Source organism: Rhinolophus hipposideros (genome assembly GCF_964194185.1).
Source record: "Rhinolophus hipposideros genome assembly, chromosome: 20".
NCBI classification, from domain to species: Eukaryota; Metazoa; Chordata; class Mammalia; order Chiroptera; family Rhinolophidae; genus Rhinolophus; species Rhinolophus hipposideros.
Genome location: NC_138066.1, coordinates 40,468,826 through 40,486,149, shown reverse-complemented (window position 1 = coordinate 40,486,149; position 17,324 = coordinate 40,468,826). Strand labels below are relative to the sequence as shown.

At 34.5% G+C, this 17,324-nt stretch overlaps 1 protein-coding gene across 10 annotated transcripts in view; it reads right to left on the bottom strand.

Moving 5' to 3' along the window:
* Positions 1-17,324, bottom strand: part of TANC2 (tetratricopeptide repeat, ankyrin repeat and coiled-coil containing 2) — a 266,923-nt gene that overhangs the window by 78,280 nt on the left and 171,319 nt on the right. The gene's annotated exons all lie outside the window — the stretch shown is intronic.

The window sequence follows — 17,324 nt, the reverse complement described above, 5'->3', positions numbered from 1 at the left end:
TAATTTATGAACAGTCAGAAAGTCAGGGTAATATTCAAAATTATTAAACAATGGGGATGGCCCAGGCACCAGCAATCAGGATGAATGCAAAGTAGTACAGGTGTAGGATCCTGAAGGCCCCCTTCTATGCCTGGGGATAACCTTTTAATTGTTGGATTGTGGGGAGATGCAGAGTTGGAGTTTCTGGGCGAGAGACCAGGCACCCAGTTGGCTGACAGCATCAACTCTTTACCAACCAGTAAGAATGTATTTCAATATTTAATAACCAATATGGCCACACTAATACATATTAGCCCCATAGAAAGCAATGTAAAGAGGAGTTGTCAGTTTCTTTTAAAATACCAATGAAAACAGTAATTCCTTTAAGTTCATGATGGTATTTTAAAAAATCTAATAGGTATATAAGGGAAATAAAGCCTCTAAAAGCTCTGATGGTTTCAAAGGTCTTCAACATGTTAAGCAGTCAAGGAAGCAGAAACCAAACTTTTACCTAATGGCTTTGCACCTGTACTGATAGTATTCATACCAACTAAGGAAAAAAAAAGATTTTTTGCTTATACACACCTTTCTTGAGGACAAATCCCTATTGCTTTCCTCAAGATTTTTTTTTCTGTGTGTACATAGTTGTGGCACATGCTAAGGGCCAAGCATGAGTTCTACATTCAAAAGTTCTCTAAAAATACATAATAGATGTGACTTAGTTTCAAAGATCAACCTTCTAATTATATTGATGGTAAAAAGAAGTCCTGCCTGACCTCCCTTATCTGGGCTAAATGCCTTCCTAATTATTCTGAGAGTAGCTCTGAGATGTTTCATTTCATCTCTCTGGAACCAGGTATTTCATTTCTATATCTTTAACCTTAGCACAGTGCTTTAACACAGAGTAGATGCTCAATAAACATGAACTGAAAGAATCAATTACAAATAAGGTATTTCACGAACACCATTTTATATTTTGGAGAATAAATGCCAGGAGTGGGAAGGGGACGAGAACAGATGGAAGGGAAATCATAAAGGGGGAAATGAGATCTATTTACATTGCTTGTATTATTCTAGAACATACTTAAACCACTTATACATCATAAAATGACATCTAGAAATGGCAGCCTACTTGACAAAACATGCATGTACATGTATGTAAGCATGCATACATGTACACACTCTCATTTACAACGGTCTGAAAGCCATTAGAATGATAACTAAGCACTTAAAAGGGTAACAATTCCAAAAGTAATGCAAATAATTAAAAACATAAAGCCAAACTCTAATAATAGAAGCAAATAGTTTCCTTATCAATTTTAAAATTTTCTAAATTTTCACTTAAAAAAGAGGGGGAGCTGTGGCGATACAGCTAGATGGTCACTCATAATTTCTTGATTAACATTTCCTTGCCAAAACTATTTTCAAATCCATGACTATAAGTACAGAAATCTGAAACATTAGACATTAACTTCCTAAAAATATTCTTTTTAATTCTAGTGTCTTGTAGCTAGTAGAGTCTATTTTACTTTCCTTAAACAGTATTTTATTGTACTATAATTCACAAACCCTAAAATTCACCTTTTTAAAGTATATAATCCAGTGTTTTTTTTGTATATTCACAATGTTGTACAACCATTACTAAATCCTGAATATTTTTATCATGCTCCAAAGAAAACCCTTTACTCATTAGTTGTCCCTCCCCAGACCCCTTTCTTCCAGCCCCTGGCAACCAGAGACTTTCTCTCTATAGATTTGCCTATTCCAGACATTTCACATACATGTTATCATATAATACGTGGCCTTTTGTGTCTGGCTTCTTTCACTAAGCAAGATTTTGAGTTTTGTTCATGTTGTAGCATGATCAGTGAGTGCTTCATTCTTTTTGTTGCTGAATAATATTCTATTATTCGGGTATATCATGTTTTGTTTATCCATTTATCAGCTGAAGCACATTTGAGTTGTTTCCACTTTTTGGCTTTTATGAATCATGCTGCTATGAACATTTGTGCCCAAGTTTTTAGGTACATGTTTTCAATTCTCTTGGATATATATCTTTGAGTGGTACTGCTGCGTCATATGGAAACTCTATGCTTAACTTTGTGAGAAAGTACCAATCTGTTCTATTTTACTTTTGCTATTTTTCACAGAATAAAAAAATTTTACAGTAATAAATATTCACTATAGAAAATTCAGGAATAGATAAAATAATAATTGTATTCCCACTAGCCAGAGAGGAACCCTATTCACATATATTCTGAGTTTTGTCTACAGCAATATACTTATTTTAAAAACAAGAAAAGGGATCAGACTACAGATACTGTTTCATAATCTCCTTTTTTTCACTTAGCAATTCCAAAGTTCTAAAACATTGCTTCTGTCAGACTTGCCAACTTAATGGTTGCTTCAGTGGAGAGACTGATTCTTGGGATGCCTTATTCCACCATTTTCCATGATGTCACTTGACAGTTGGGGGCCGCTAACCATTCATGGGGTTTGCTGGGTATTTGAGTGCCCTGAGTGGGCAGACACTCAGACAAACATGCTGAGCTCTGGCTGAACAGTCACTGGACTCTCCGGGAGGAAAAAGAAAACAGAACATCAGTTGGCTTGAGATGAGTCTAATTAGCCTAGATACCTAAAGTCACAGAATTTAGGGAAGGAACACAGAAATGGTTTCAAAACTAGAATCAAAACCTCATTCTGAATCCAAAGTCCAGGTTTCTTTTCTATTATGTTATGTTGCAACTGCTCTATAGGATGTCACTGTTAAATCTTGAAGTGACATGAGTTCTCTCACTGATGATTTGAACTGATAGGCTTAGCTGACAGGTTAGGCTATCTTTTCTCCACCTCTCCTATGCGTTCCTTTAGGAGCTGCATGCGTGGCCAGAGAAGATCTTTCCAGGGAGGTTAAAGCTACTCAGAGACACTTGCTTTCTAACCTAACTTGTCTCTTCAGGTCTAAGATTACAGTTTGCATCAAAAGGGGCTTTCATGAATATGACCAATGCCAACTTATAAAATGGAATAAGTATAGACTCAATTTAAATGTTTAAGTTTTAGTTTTTCAGAAAAATTCTATTAACATAACTTGTTCTCATGTAGATGTAATCTCTCATATTTTATTCTACTGAGAAAGCTTTGACATTTAAAAAAGTTATTTTAAAATTTTTCTAAAAACGTAATCAATTCACAAAAGCCTCAAGGGAAGAGCAGACAAAATTAGCCTAGTAACATATGGTAAAACAAGTGTAGCTACCAAGAACAGCCTAGAAACAATTTCTGTACCTCTGAACCTATGGCTTTTGTCAGATCAGTATGATAAAAGAAAGACGTACTTCTTACGTACCAACAGTAAATTTGGGGCACATGAACAAGGCAGTACTTTGGCCTGTATAGTGGGACATGAAGGTAATGAATATTCTCTGTAGAATTCATGTTCCTAAATAAATGTTTCTTTGTGTGGGATACCAGCTGGCTTTCAAGAGATTTTTCTAAGGCAGAAACCACTGAAATAATCCAGTAAAAAATTACCACGCAACTATAGCTGAGCTAAGGGAAAAAGATGAGCTAATCCATACCATTTAGTAACAGATGTGACTTTCTTACCCCTGGCACTCAAGAGGTGGCAGGCAGTCCCAGGGCAGCAACAGAATGGGAAGACCATCCCATCCTTCTCAAAACACGCTAATAAAGTATATTGATACCTGGAATTTACTTCAAAATTCATAAAAAATGACTGGTGGATAAAGACATGGGTAGACGGATACAGACAGGTGATATAATGAGATAGTAAAATGCGGATGATATTATCGAGGTGATGTGTATGTGTTTATTGTAAAAAAAATGCTTTTTCGTATATCGGAAAATTTTCCAAATAAAATGTTGAAGGAAAAAGCATTCCAATAGGGCACACAAATAAGACAAGCTTTGGAAAGCAGTTGTTAAAAGGGGTTTAATAATCACTCCAGACTCAGATCAGTGTGTGCATCTCTTCAGTGCAAATTAGGCTTGCAGCCGACAAATGAATTCGCTTTAGTCTCTGTGAGACCATCAATAAGTATAATTATATACCTAGGCTTATAGAGAAAATTGACCTTTCTTTAACTGAGGTAAAGAGTAAACATTTAAAAAACAAAAGTGCATTAAGGCTAACAGATCAGCTTGCTCAAATGCAAATATAAACAGCTGCAGCAAGGGGAAAGAGGAAGTGGAAGTCGGGGCAAAAGAGCTCCAACTGGATTTAGACTAAAGCATATTTACTCATGGAAAACAACCATGAATCATCTTAAAAGAAGTCAGTCACAGGACCAGCAGAAGAAAGGGTGTGTGTAACACAGCCAAGGTCTGGTGAAAACAGGAGCAGAGTTGTATTTCCTCACATTCTTCCATAATGACTGTTAAGTCTAGCCTGGAAGCACCTCTGTTCCTCAGTACAAAAGATAACTTCTTAGGGTTCATGCCATGTACACTATTCACAGAGCAGAGGAAAAACACATGCGCTTCAGACAAAACCTGGTATCACATTAGCACCAAACATAAGTAAAAAAACATGCCTATTTTCTTCTTAAAAAATACTTAAACCAAGGCACATTCAATTGTCTACTGAATCTTCAGAAGGCTCACTCTCCCGTTTACAAGAGTCAAATCTCTTTAGGGTCTATTGTTTCTTCTCGGTGCTCTGGAATAGAACTACAGTAGGCAGCTATTTTTCCTACCCCAGGAAATGAGTTTTTGAAGATTGTAAAGCAATTTGAAGCAGGTCCTAAAGGACAATATAAAGATAACAGTCTGCTTATTCCGGATAACATCTGCTTAAAAAAACAAAAAAAAGATTAAATAAAGCAGAGTCACTTTTTGGGTCAGCAGGGAAACATAGCAAAGTGTGTAAAACTGTGGCCTCAGAGCCAGATGCCTCAGTTTGTACCTGTCTCTGTTCCTTTCTACATGTGTGACCTCAGGATAGTTACTTATGTTCTTGGTATCTCAGTTTTCTTCATTTTAAAAATAGGGATAAACAATCACTCCATGAGGACTGAATGAGTTAATACATGTAATGTGCCTAGGACAGTGTCTGGTTGTTAACTGTGGTAGCTGCTAGCACTATCCACACTATGAAGCCAAAAAAAGACATCCAGTGTAACCACGATCACCCCCGCCCATACACACTTATTTAAAATAAAACAAAAAGGATATTGAGAACATACTGACTCTTTCTGAGCGCTTTTCTTTTTGAGGCTTCGGACTTATCTCCCTCCTTCCTTTCACGACCCAAAAGTCTGAAAGAGCCATGCTTGTTATCTTCACTTCCATAGCAGTAACACATTCTAGTCTCCTCCTATTTTACTCTGCTGAAATTGTTTTGGTGAAAGTCACTAAAGACTTTCTAACTGTTAAGTCCAATGATTTATTTTCAGTCTTTAGGCTTCTTAACCACTCCTCAGTATTTAACACTTTTAACTAACCCCTACTTTTTGAAGTACATTCCGCCTTGGGCTTATGAGGACAACACTTTCTTCTAGTTCTTTTTTTTTTTGGTCTTCTCCTCCTGATGTGTCTTTAATGATACTTCCCCTTCTGGTCCAGCCCTAAAATACTGGCATATAAGGTTCTACATTTTATTGTTTTTGCTTCCTTCTTCATAATCTCCCTGGGTAATCTCAAAGGAATAGATTAATGGCTTTCACAACTATCTAAGTGGTGATGGTTTATATTTCTATTCCAGATCTCAGTCCTAAGCTCCTGTATAGCATTTTGGACAACTTATAACAGTTACATATATTTGGATTTCCAGTAGAAATCTCAAATTTAACATGTTTAAAACTAAAGTTATTATTATCTCACTCACCTTAACCTGTTCAGTCTCTTCTATTTGTTATCTCAGCTAATGAAATATCACTATCTGCCTGGTCTTCCAAGAATGAAAGTTGGGACTCACCAGGATTTCTTCTTCCTTAATCTTTACATATAATTTGTCACAGGTCCAATCAATTATTCTTGAGAAATATCTTTCAGATATAATTCCTTTTTTCTTCTTCCATCTCAGTACTACTTATAATAGTGGTGTAACCTTGGAGGAGTTGCTGGATCTAAGCCCCTTAGTTTTGTCATATGTAAAATGAGGATAAAAAGAGCATCTACCCTACAAGGTTAAATGAGAAAATGTATGTTTCGTTCTTAGCTCAGAACCTTAATCCTCAATAAATGATAGTCATATAATTTAGGTCCCCAATATCTCTTGCTTTTACTATATACTTAAACAGGCTTTAATGAACAACTTTGCATCCCACATATCCCTCTGTAAATAGCCAGCAAATATATGTATCTGACATGATCATGTCACCTCTGCACTTCTATCCTCATATCTCATCAATTCACCCTACTGCAATCCCCCACCATATTAAGTCCGTATTAACTAGTACAGTTCTTATTCATATGGCACAGATAGTCAGTAACATTTATTAAGTGAACTCATGAGTGACAACAGTGAATGTGGATTTTCCAATCTAAACTGCAGGGAAATGTGTATAGACTTGGTTTTATTAGAACAGGAAGGCTAGGGGAAGACAGTTAAACCCAGGTCTTTGGAAAATCACTGCTCTGCACTATGACAATAAAAGGAAATAAATCATTTGTTTGCCACCTTTCATGGATACATTCCTGTTTAAAGGCTACTGTCATAAACATTAAATAATAAGACAGGGGACAAAAAAAATGTTATTTTCCAAGCTCTGTGCACATTATAAGGAAGGTCTGGATGCTGGCCAAGGCACTGACAATAAAATAATTGTATTTCTACAGGAAGCTGGGGGAAAAGAGAAAATGTGCCTTGGAGTTAGTGTCCAGAGAGAACAGGATAGATTTTTTTAAAGACTGTTTTCCTTTATTTTAGAAAAGTCACTGAGAAGGCTGGATCTACACACATCCATTTGGTTAACTAACATCTTACTAATGCTACATGTGAGATTTATTGCTGTGAAAAAAATGACCACACTTAATTATAGGTACAATATGTATTTTAGCTTATAGAGAACCCAATTCTAACTACCAAGACAGTCATTTTGTACTCTAATCCACTTCACCCATAATTTTCTTTAAACAAAAATTTTTTTTAACTTTCTTTTTTTTTTTTAAGGAGGCTGCAGCTCCCAGTGGCCCAGGTGGGGACTGAACCCGCAACCTTGATGTTATTAGCACCACGCTCTAACCAACTGAGCTAACCAGCCACCCCTCTTTTAAAAAATTTGACATGAATTTCCATTTCTGGCCAAGATGGAATAATAAGGACTAGATTTACCCTCCCACCTAAAACAACCCCCAAACAAACCAACCTCTGGACAAGACATACAAATATGAAACAATAGTTTTTCAAGACACTACACATAGGCAATGAAAAACAGTGATCCCCCTTCCCCCACAGAGATGAAAAACAAATGAGGCAAACTGTATGACCACTTACTGCCTTGAGAAAATTTCTAGGCTACAATGTAGGGTGGGATAACCCAGTTAGATTCTGGCACACACCCTTAGTTGAGGACATGGAGCTAAGACTCCAGGGAGACCAAGGCAGCAACTGATAAAAGGATAGAGCACAGGAAAGGAGAAAGCTTTACAGAAATAATTCTGGAGATTTGTGTAATCAGCAGAGTATTGAATGGCACATGTATTTGAGAAAACGACCTAAGACCAGGAAAAGACTTAAGCTAGAGGACTAGTGGGAAGAGTGCCCACTGCTTACATAGGGCCAGGAATAAGTGCCTGTTCCTACCAGCGAGAATGGAAAACATCACAATATACAGGACATTGGGTAGAATACTCAGAAAGGTTTTGTCTCACTAATATAAGTGAGACTAGAATAAGACCTGTAATAAATATTGTTCTGGTCCTACTCAACAAATCTTAATGGCAAGGTAATCATACTGTTACCAAATAACTTAATCATACTCCAGAAAAAGTTAAAGAATATTTATAAGAATACAAAAATATCCAACACCCAATGAGGTAGAATTTAAAATGTCTGGCACCCAAACAAAGATTATCAGCCATGCAAAGAAGCAGGAAAATATGAACCATAATTAGGAAAAAAATAAATCAATTTAAATTGACCCAGAACTGACACAGATGTTAGAATTAACAGAGAAAGATATTAAAACAGTGACTATAAGTATATTCCATTGGTTCAACAATGGGGGCACGGAAGATAAGAAAGACGCAAATTAAATCTCTAGAGAAAAAAACTACAACATCAGAAATAAGAAACACACTACATGGAAAAAAAAAACCCCAACAAAAACACACTACATGGGATTAGTGATAAATCAGAAAAGAATATATTATTGACATTACAGAAAATGAGTGACCTTGAAGACATAGGAATAAAAGTATCCAAAATTAAACACAGAAAAAAGAACAATCCTCTAAAATAAAAAGAGCATCAGTGAAGTGTGAGACAACTTCAAGTGGCCTAACATAGGTGTAATTGGTGTCCCTGAAGGTGGGAGGACAGAAAATATATTTAAAAAAATAATAGCTATGATGTTTCCAAATTTGATGAAAACTATAAACTCACTGATCCAAGAAGTTCAATGAGCCCCAAGTGCAAGAAATATGAAGAAAATGACACCAAGGCACATCATCATCAAATTGTTCAAAATGAATGATAATGAGAAAACCTTAAAAGCGCACAGAATAAAAAGACACATTAAGTATAGAGGAGCAATCTGGATGACAACAGATTCCAACAATAGGATGACAGTAGATTCCTTTTCAGAAACAATGCAAATGAGAAGGCAATGGACCTACAGCTTTAAATTATGAAAAGAAACAAAGCAAAACAAAACCTGTCAGCCTAGAATTCTATACCCAGAGAAAATGTTTTTCAAAAATATTGGCCAAATTAATTTTTTCAGCTTTTATATATCTGAAAAAGTCTTTATCATCAGCAGATCCACAATACTAGAAATGTTAAAAGAAGTCCTTCAGGAAAAATAGAAATGATACCAGACAGAAATGTAGATTAACACAATAATCAAGAAGATATGATATTAGCACCAAGACAGACAAATAGATCAATGGAACAGAAGTAGTCCAGAAACAGATTCATATATGTATGGATGACTGATTTTTGATAAAGGTACAAAAGGAATTTAGGGGATATCTATATGCCAAAAAACAAAAACAAAAACAAAACTATGATACATGTCACACACCATATACAAAAATTAACTCAAAATCAAACATAGATCTAAATATAAAACCTAAAACTGTAAAACTTCTAGAAGAAAATGTAGGAGAAAATATGTGTGGCCTTAGGTTAGTCAAAGAAATCTTAGCTATTAACACCAAAAGAATGATCCAGAGACAATAATTCATAAATTGAACTTTTAAAAACTTCTGTTCTTCAAAAGACATCATTAAGAGAATGAAAAGACAAGCCATAGACTTGGAAAAACTATTTGCAAAAGCACATATCTGATAAAGGACTTGCAGTCAAACTATGTAACACACTCTCAAAACTCAATAATAAGAAAAGAAACAGCCCAAGTGGACAAAATATTTTAGCAGACACTTCATCAAAGAAGGTATTTATTTAATGGCAATTTAAGCACATGAGATGACCAATGATAAGCATAATGTTGTACAGATCTCAAGAACTTTTTCATCTTGTATGACTATGACTTTATACACCACTGAACAGCAACTCCCCATTTTCCCCTCCTCATAGGCCCTGGTAACCACCATTCTACTTTGTGGCTCAATGAGTGTGACTACTTTAGATACCTTATATAAGCAGAATCATGCAGTATTTTTCCTTTTGTGTGATTGGTTTATTTCACTTAGTATAATATCCTCAAGATTTACCCACGTTACAGCATATGACAGTTATTTCCTTCTCGTTTATGGCTGAATAATATTCCATAATATGTATATGCCACATTATCCATTCATTCATCAATGGATGGTTAGGTTGTTTCCACCTCTTCACTATTGTAAGAAATGCTGCAATGAACATGGGATGGGAACGCAAACATCTCTTCGAGATCCTGATTTCACTGCTTTTGGATAAATACCTAGAAGTAGGATTGTTGGATCACATGGTAGTTCTATTTTTAGTTTTTTTTAGGAACGACCATACTGTTTTCTATAAGACCTGTATCATTTTACATTCCTAATAACAGTGCACAACAGTGTTTCAATTTTTCCATGCCCTCATCAACACCTGTTATTTTGTGTTTTTTTTTTTAAATAATGGCCATTCTAATAGATGTAAGGTGTATTCTTTGCTGATTTAATTTGCATTTCCCTGATGATTAGTAATGTTGAGCATCTTTTCATATACCTGTTGGCCATCTGTGCATTTTCTTTGGAGAAATGTCTATTCATTTCCATTGCCCATTTTTAAATCAGGTTATTTGTTTTTTTGCTATTGAGTTTTAGGAGTTCCTTATATATTTTAGGGGGGTATTAACCCCTTATCAGTTATACGGTTTGCAAATATTTTCTCTCATTCCATAGCCTGACTTTTATTCTATCTCTTTTTAAGTACTGTAAAATACAAATGCTAAAATAATTTCTTTCAATTATAACTCTGTTACTTTTGGGTTCTAGATATCTTTCACATTAGAATTCAACTTTTCCCCTTATCTTGAATATAATTTAATCTATGTTTATTTCTCTTTTTATTTTTTCATATATTCTACTTGTCCCCCTATTATTGTTAACACAGCTAAAAACACGGAGTTACTGTCAGTGATTCCATATGGAAAAGAACCTTACAATGCAATTCATTGTGTTAATTCTCAACTGGCATAGAAGTGATTTTAGTCTGTTTTTGAATGAATCAATAAAATCATTAAGCATTGTTTAGGCACTTTCTCATACATTATTTTAGTATATCAGTTTCTTTAGTTCCTGTCCATCACATGTTCTCTTTCATGGTCCATCTGGCAGTGTCCATGTTTTAAAAAAGTTCTTCAGCTTTTCTTATGTATCAATAGAATTAATTTTAAGGTAATAACAAACCATAACCTGTCTTCTCCAAAACTACATTTTTTATTTTTCTAAATTCTATACTAGACAAGGATGATAGCAATGATAACTGTAAGACAGAGAAATGACATTATCTGAGCTACCTTTTAGAAAGATTAATTTGGCAGCCAGGCATTAGCTTGATTAGAATATGGAAAGACCAGGGCAGGGAGAAGAGCTAATTAGCTGTACTGAGAATGGAGAACAGGGAAGAATGCAAGGAATTCTGACAGAACCTTCAGGGTGTCATAAATGACTGGATATAGGAGATAATAAAGATGGTGATTCTAAGCTGACTCCAGAATCTAAAAGCTCAATGAGAGGGAAAATTGGGGTACTATTAATAGAAATAAGAAAGAAGCTGTTTGAGGCTAATGAATCACTGTGGTACCCTCTCTGATCATAGCCCCTGCTGAAAGAACAGCCATCTGGCAATTAGTGTTTATATGCAACTGTTTCCCATCTCTAACACCTCAGAATCCTGAATATCTACAATTAGCCATTGTATTGCTATTATTATACTGCTTATTGCTTTTTACATTATATTGTCTATGACATAGTACAGTATGGTGTTTAAGAGCACAGGCTCTGGAGTTGGCCAGATATGAAATGAATCCTGGCACTACCAATTACTAGACATGTATCCTTAAGCAAGTTATTTAACCTCTCTAAGTCCCAGTTTCCTTACTTCTACCACTTACATCAAAGAGATGTGAGGATTACATAAAAACATGTTTAAAGTTCTTAGAACATGTCTATAAAGAATAAGCACTCCAATAAATGTAAGTTATCACTTTTATATTTATTTAAAGCATCCATTTGCAACATTTGTCTTAGTATTTTAAGAAGTCCATTGTATCCTAATAATGTAGGGATAAAAAAAGGGAAAGGCTTATTTTACTCTGGAAAATAATACTTTGACTCTTTGAATAACTTCTATGTTAAATTTCAGCTTTCTGACATTGGTCTCACAGGAAAACACTTTTTTTTGAGAAAAATTTGGAGTCACTGCTGAATGGAATTTTCAGGAAGGAAACAAAAATCTTTGGAAAACAGTAACAGAAATAGGGAAAACCTAACTCTCCCAAATGTTGCGACTTTTTACATGTTTCCTCACATTTAATACCGCAAAATGTAGGGAAAATATAAAAATAGTAAAGCTTTTGAAATGTGAAACATTTGATAAAATAATTATTAATATATAACTATGTCAATATAATTTTGTGCTATTAGATTGCTGGCCTTGAAGGTGAGACACAGAGTTATTTTTATTGGAGCATCAAAACTGGCTAAATTTAAGATTTAACATTTTTAAGTGAACTTTAGTGATGAAATAGCTATGGTCCAACAAAGGAAATTCTCTAGTTCTCTATTTTATTAGTATCTGGGGAAGTTACTCCATAAAAAAAACCTCTTATATACCAAAAGATCGGAAAGCTTGGGTCATTTTACTGAATCAAAAAAATGTTTTACAAAGTGTTACCTAAGTAAATTTGTTGGCATTATGACTACTTTAATAAGATTTAGTCACGTTTGGAAAAAAAAAAAGATAGAAAGATTAACCGGGAAGCTGATGCTTTAAATCTAATTTAGATCAAAACATCAAAATGGCTTAATGGTTAAATTATTAGTTTGGTGCAAAAGTACCAAAAGAATACTTTTGCACATTATGTTTATCATTGGTCATCTCATGTACTTAAATTGCCATCAAATAAATACCTTCTTTGGTGAAGTGTCTGCTAAAATATTTTGTCCATTTGGGCTGTTTCTTTTCTTATTTTTGAGTTTTGAGAGTGTGTTACATAGTTTGGCTGCAAGTCCTTTATCAGATATGTGCTTTTGCAGATATTTTTTCCAAGTTTATGGCTTGTCTTTTCATTTTCTTAATGATGTTTTTGAAGAACAGAAGTTTTTAAAAGTTCAATTTATGAATTATTGTCTCTGGATCATTCTTTTGGTGTTATAAGTTTTGTGGTTTAAAAGGTTAAAAATAATTGTGAAAACCTCCAATTACTTTCGCACCAACCTGATATTTTTTTAATTGTACTTAAGGCATTTAAAACATTTTCAGTTATTTACTCTTGCAGAATTAGATAATTAGATTTTTTTTCATGTTACTCCACAGCCCTTCTTTAACTAGGTGTGTTATTTAATGCAAGAGGTCAATGTGTGCTTCTTCTTCTCTTTCTCAAAGGCTGTTTCTCCCTTGTGGGTCTTGTGGGGCAACTTTGTTATATATTAGTTACTGTTTGGGTTTTCAGAATTTAAGATGGAGTTTACCAAATAAGGCTGGCTTATATAAAAACCCGATCTGTGTACCTATCTGAAGGTACTTTAACAAGTAGTGATCTGCTTAAAAAAAAAAAAAAAAAACACAGCCAAACTACTCCAAAAAGCATAAACTAGTTTCTAGCAGACATTCAAAGACATCCAGAGTGAGTACTGCACTTTCAAATTTTGGGGTGCTTTGCAAAAAAGAGCTTGCAGTTATGTGCATGCAACCTTATCTCTGGATTTTGAATTTACCTAAACAGAAAGAAATTTAATCTTGTAAAAATAAAACAATGAACAATGAGATAGAAAAGACTGGTGGAAATATTCTTTTGTAAATGTGAGAGCCAGCCAGGCAATGATCAAGATGACTAAGCAACCTCAGGGATGTGTGATTCAGTGGGCTAATGCAAAATTATTACCTTCATGACATGCATCTTAGTCATCTCCATAAAGGACTCATTGTTTTGGAAAAGTAAGGGACTCACAAATGATATGAAACACTGATTTTACTTGATAAAAATTGAATTCTTTGCTTTGACAAAGCCAAGCTAACTGTGGCAGGGTCAATTTCACATAAATTCTACCAATGAGTCAGACTATCATTTGCACATACACCCTCCAACCTAGTATCTAATAAAGCAGTTATTAATTAAACTCAATGCCTGTGAATGGCCATTTATGTAATGGGATTTAGTAAAAGTCCTAAGGAATCCAGCATATTTGGAGAAATAAGTTTTAATTATGAATGTGTAATCTCTTTAAGCACAACAGTATGATTATGATTTAATATTAGGCAGGTCAGAGTCTTATCATTAATAATTTGTTGTTAATTTACCCCAAGTAACTACTATTCATAGTCATTATGCTATCATTTGTTTTGTGTATTTTAACTCTCCCTGCTTTCCTTTATAGAGTCCATCATAAAGCTTATTACATTTACCCTTAAAAACCACACCTCTTCCTTCCTTTTACTAGGCAGCAAAATTAGTTTCTGTCTTTCTCCGTGGAAGGAGATTCCATTAAGATGATCAGAAAGATTGAGAAGTTCCAGGTGGATAATTTCTAGCCATATCCACATTAACATGCTGATGATTAAATTTTTTTAAATGGACCCCAAAATAATTTTAAAAACTGGAGTTAAAAACTTGAATAAGGTTTCAAGTTAGTATCAGTGTGAAGGACATTAGGTTTTGGGGCTAGGAAAGGCACTTGTGGAAGGTTAACCAGCTCTACACCCTGCACCAGTATATAATCTTCCCTAACTGTTTAATCCTTAAAGCTCAAGCTCTTGATGGTTGACAGCTAGGAAGCTAGTAAACTTGCTGTAATGGGATCCTGAACAGTGCACTTATGTGACCTTCTCCCCAGTGTTGGACTGGGTCTCTGGAGACATCAATTTTGACAAGACAGCTGTTCAAAACAGCTGTCCTAAGGAAAAAAAAAAGAAAAAAAAATACTTTTTAGTACCAGTGAAGCAAATGTTAATACCTCACTTGAAGATCCAAATTCTAGCTAAGTTGTTACCCTGGCAACGTCTATCTCAGCAAGCAAAAGACTACCATTATGATCAAACAAATGCAGTTACTATGAAGGTAATTGTTAAAATGAATAATACTTGTATTCTTAAACCATGTTTATGAACAGCTTCTAACCAATTCTCAAACTACCTTTTTTTTGCATTCTGTAAACAGAGTGTATGATCCATAAAGGCATGAAACTTATCTTCAATTATAATGGTATCCTCTTAACCAGTGTGATCTGGGGCCCATGGAGGGTTCTCAAGACTCTTTCAGAGGGTTCACAAATTTAAAACTATTTTCATAATACTAGTAGGTTATTTCTCTTTTTCCATTCTCATTCTCTTACAGTGTACAGTGGAATTTTCTAGAGCTTACACGATGTTAATATATAACGGGTCTATTATTGATTTTAAAAAATGGACAGATATTTTAAATTTGTTAATTTCTAACATGGTAAATATCAATAGACATAACTCATGCAAATGAAAGTTTTTTAGGGTCCTCAATAATTTTTTAAGTGTATGAAGGGGCCCTGGGACCAAAAATTTTGAGAACCACTGCTCTAAACAGAATGGTGTAGGACTGCCTGTGTGAAGCACCCAATAAATGCTTGCCATCTCTTTAGACAAATATTCAAGGGATATTATTTCAGATAATTTGTATACTTGGAATCAGTCAGTAAATTCAGTACCTACTGCATAAACTACAGTGTAAATATCCATTAACTAACTTCTCTGAAGATCCAGGGGCTTTTAAAACCAGAATTGTGATTTTAAAAAGTATTTCATATGACTTGAGTAATATTTTAAACTATAGAAAGATATACCTCTAATGTAGAAAGATATATCTTAATTTAGACTAAAAAAGGTTTCCAATTACTTTATTACTTTGTTGTTGGGTAAGTTGTTTTATTCCAACCATAACCAGAAGAAGAAAAAGATAAAAAACTGAAATATGACTGCAATTTGTATGTACATTCAAATAAAAAAGATGACATGTTCTTTTAAAATCATCCTCAGAAAACAATATGATTCTGTTTCTACGATAAAGGGCAATGTTTGGGGTATGATGATCACAAACTATAAAAGTTTGTCAAGCTGATCTATGGAAACATAAATAAAGTCTGTCCAAGTTGGCTTTACCTTCTTGTTAATGTGTTTTAAGTTATATCATAAGCCACAGAGTGCACTTGTAAACAGTAATCAAGATAACGTGTTTCTTTTTGAGGGAAGATTATTAATCTAGAACTTTGAGGTCTGGGGCCTCAAAGTGCTAGATTAAAGTACACTGATTTTAGAAGGCAAAATACTGCTTAGTAAATATCCAGTCTCCTATGGATTAATGCACTCATATGGATGGCATGTACTAACCATTTAGACTGCTGAAAGAAATCCTCTTGAAAGAAAAGACAACTTTAAGGAACTGAAACTCTAATATCATAGTACCTTTATCAATGGACAAACTCCATCTTTAATTATTAATGTAAACAGTAAGTTGAGAAACTGTTTCAAGGAATATAAAATTAGTTTTGTTAAGGATGCATCATTTAGGGAGAGAGCTTCTTAAAGACTTAGCTTCGAAGAAAATCTTTGGATGTACTCTGGTTTTACTGAATGTTTAAGCTGAAGCTCAATGCAGTAGAAAAGATTTTTGTTGTATTCAAGATACAACTGATATTTGTGTGTAAACATCAAGCTCACTAGAATGCATTTGTCAAAGATGTTACTAAATCTCCAGATACTACAAGCGGGCATGTGCCATTTAGTATCAATAAAACCCAACATGAAGAGTTCTCAAAATACACAGCTGAAATCTGTCAATTTTGTTTTCTATGTAGTATGAAATCCATTATTCATTGACTAGCAAAGCAGAAAGTAAAATCAACAATGTCAATATGTTTTTCAGTAATGATATGAAAGGTGATGCCAATGAGGCAGATTTTCAACCAAATCTGAAAGTCTATATAGATCAATAATTGTGTCCAAACTTCTTTATTATGGCGATGCATCTGGTCTTGGGACAAATCATTTATTTGGTCTTTTGACTAAATGTATTCTGGCTTTGGGTATAATCAATCTACCAGCACTAAAGCAGTACTTGACATAATTCTACTTTCTGGACTGGAAACACACAATTACATATACTAAACAACTAGTATGTTGCTAACTGAAGAAACAGCAAGCATGATGGACACGATTAAGAACTAAAACTATGACTAAGCCCATCAACTCACTATTATTGATGGGAAGGATGGTCACTTTAGCAATACAGTCAATTATTTTATGCTCCCAGTTGCCTATCCACAATTGAAACTATCAGCACAATGACTTCCAAAACAGACAGCAGGCATGTATGAATCTTTTCCGGTGTGAGTTATGCATGTGGTACTATATAGGTTAGAATGGGGCATAGGAGAAAAGGTGATGATGAGAACAAAGGAAAGATGAAAATCTGTAAGATTCAATAAAAAATATACTTGATGTAGTAGAGCTCTGGATTACTAGATATTGGAGAAAGCAG